The following is a 3,583-nucleotide window of genomic DNA, read 5'->3' on the forward strand; positions in this document are numbered from 1 at the left end:
GAGAAGCTGTACATTACATAATCAGACCCTCGGTTATCACAGCTAGGGCTTCCATGCTTTGCCCAAAAGCTTCCTGTGGGTCCAGATTCAGAGTAATCAGCCTTGGTCCCCCAGTTTGAGGTCCAACAGCACATACCATTATCCTCACAGTGCAAGGGTCCTACACTTTCCTAAGGCAGCCCAATTTTTCCATGAGGCTGTTGTTCAGAGGAAGCAGCGACTTCTTTCTAGCTGAATAAATGCTTAATTGAATCTTTCATGAATTATGCAAGGAAGCCAACAATTTCCAACCCTGTAATTGTTATTTGTTCAGCTCTCTCATAAGGAAGCAGGCTTCATTTCCACCTGTCTGTTGTACAGATATACACTGGCAGGTGTAAAGAACAAGTGAACAAGGAAAGAAAAGGACTACCTAGACCAAAGCAATCAGAATAATACTGCTACCTGAGAATTACTACTCCGAGCAGTTTCCTTGGACTATAAAAACTAGAGATTTCCAATCTGTGTTTTATAAATAAAACAAGACTTTGTGCTTAGTATTTCACACATGTTTTTTTGCAAAGTCTTAAGCCACCAAACAAAAACTTCTTTTTTTCTTCCTAAAGTCAGAAAAATACCATCACTGTCAAATTAGATAAAGTACAGAGGTGGAAGCTGTTACTGACTAGGAGCCAATAAGTCATCAGCTGGATTTCAAAAACTATGAAAAAGCCTAAAAAATTAAGAACAGCTAAGTATCTAGGCAAGAGCGAGGAAGTATCACTCCAGAAAATATGAACATCTTACCTCTGAACCCCTGGAGATGTTCATTCACATGCTGCAAATTTCCAGCTTAACCAACATTAGTAATTAAGAGGCAGCAAAAACACACCCTTCTATTAGACTGCATCAGAAGCACAACTTGAATTCATACAAGACCGCAAGACTCAGTCTCTGCAATTCTTTAGAAGCTGTCTCTTGAAACAATATGGTCTATGAACTAAAAAATTATCCTTTCCTTGATCCCCAACTATTATCAGTGCAGATCAGTCAGACTAATATTCAACGCCCTGCCCTGAAAGCAAATTTCCGTTGCTGGGAGACACACTGAAGCAGATAGAAAGGCAACAATTTTGAGAACCAGCTTTAATAAAAAGAAGAAAAGGTAACATCTTGAATCTAAACGGCATTCACGCACCACCAGAAAACCTTTAACCTATCAAAACCTTGTTTATCGTTGGTTTTGCTCTGTCTTACATCTGTTCTCTAAGTAGCAGGAACATTCAAGGCAGTACATAAATCTATGACAGTGATGGTTTACCATAAGGGAGGTCAAAGGAAAGACATTTTACCAGCACTAGCACATCTATGTCAAACACTACACACTGAAGCTACAAAAAAATAAATAAATAAATCTATATTAACAGTTTTTAGCTCAGAACAAAGTATTCATGATGCCATCAGGATAAGGATTCAGATATCAGTTTTTTTAAGTCACAAATGAGGTTTCTTGTTCAAAAAACACTTAAGCCATTGTGTCCATGCCTCTTGGCACTTAAATGACCTGATTTTTTGAGCTTTGCAATTCTGAAAAATCAGGACACTTATTTGCACCCCGAAGTAACAATCCAGATTTCCTCACTTTCTCACAGGCAGAGGCTCTCATTTGCAGCAGTCAACGAACACTGGAGACCGAGATTACAAGACAACTAATAATCCTGCTTGATTTTAGACAATCCATTTCTCCCCCGAGAAGCATTATTACTTTGGCAATAAGTGACTTGAAAAAGTGGATTCATCATCAGCCACTGATTACTCTGCAGATGTTTTAAATTCATCACTACCCAGCTTAGTGTTCCCTAAATTAACTGTTTTCAAAGTCTTTACAACAGTTCAGCAATTAGAAGATAGCATATAATTACTCTTATTAATAACAATAGATATCAGAGGAGAGAGTGATTTATTAAATAGAATATGACTCAAAAGAAAAACAATTCTAGTCAAAGGACTGAGATGTTCATTATGTAAATTAAACTATTCAAATATTGTAACCAGAGTACATGTAAGGTTTGCAGCAAGGCTAGCTCCTTAAGTCAATCAGTAGATCCTACCAGGCAGAAAGCCTCCTTAAGCACTTGATCAAAACTTAAGTACAAAACGCAGCACATGCTTAAGTGATATGCAGCAATTTTTACCACACTGGCCTATAATTCATAAACATACAGTCATACCACGTAGCATTAATACATCAACAATGACAGAAGCATGATCCACTTTCTGCACAAATAGTGTTTCATGTCATTTTTTTTTCTGTAAGGCTGAGGAATATCCTAAGCCCCATATGGAACGATTACCTGTTACTAACTTTGCAGGAGCAACTTCATTGCCACATAACCTCAGCTGCAGGACAAGGAAACAGTATGTAACTGCTTCTTTCAAAAGTGAAGACAGAAGGAAAAAAGTTAGGATAAATATCCACTTTCAGCCTAGTCCTCCCCCCACCCTTTAAAAAAATAAAAATCTTCTATTCTTACCTCAGCAAATATCTTTTATGAGTACTGAATCCATCTTAAATAGAAAGTGCTGGTGTTTGACTTTTTATCAACACACTATTACACATATAAAGCCCCATAGTCTTGAACATACCGAGCATTAGTTAAAATGGGATTTTCATACTTCCACTTCCAAGAATTGATTTTTTTCCTGAGACAAGAAATCTAAGTGTAAAGCAGTTGAAACAATAATCACCTGTAAGCCAGAAGGTTCTGCTGCTGTCCAGGCAGACCTTGACAAGCTGGAGAAATGGGCTGATACAAACCTCATGCAGTTCAACAAGGAGAAGTGCAAAGTCCTGCACCCAAGGACAACCCCAGGGACTGGGCAGGTGACCACCCAGCTGGAAGGCAGCTTTGCAGAAAAGGACCTGGGGGTCCTGGTGGACACCATGTGGAACATTAATCAGCACCATGCCCTTGCATAAAGGAGGCCAACGGTGTCCTGAGCTACATAGAGAGCAGTGATGCCAACAGGCTGAAGTTACCCTCTCTGCTCAGCACTTATGAGGCCCCACCTGGAATGCTCTGTCCAGTTCTGGACTCCCCGGTACAACAGACTCATGGACACAATAGAGTTCAACAAAACGATAAAGGAATTGGAGAATCTCTCCAACGAGGAAAGGCTGATAGAGCTAGGACCGTTCAGACTAGAGGAGAGAAAGCTTGGGAGTAGATTTCACCCATGTATGCAAATACCCAAAGGAAAGGGTGCAAAGAAGGTGGAGAAAGGCTCTCTTTTCAGTGGTGGCCAGTGACTGGTGGAAATGGGCACAAAATGAAACACAGGAGGTTCCATCAGCAAACACTTCTTGACTGTGTGAGTGACTATGCAATGGACACAGGTTACCTAAAGAGGTTGTAGAGTCTCCTCCACCCTTGGAGATATTCAAAAGTGATGTTGGACATAGTCTTGGGTAAACAGCTCTTGGTGACCCTGCTTGAGCAGAGGGGTTGGATCAGACAACCTACAGAGGTCATTTTCATAATCTTAACCATTCCATGATTTTATGATGTTGGAATTTGCTTAAAAGAGAAAAGACACTCCACTT

Source organism: Anas acuta, chromosome 2 (genome assembly GCF_963932015.1).
Source record: "Anas acuta chromosome 2, bAnaAcu1.1, whole genome shotgun sequence".
Classification (NCBI taxonomy): domain Eukaryota; kingdom Metazoa; phylum Chordata; class Aves; order Anseriformes; family Anatidae; genus Anas; species Anas acuta.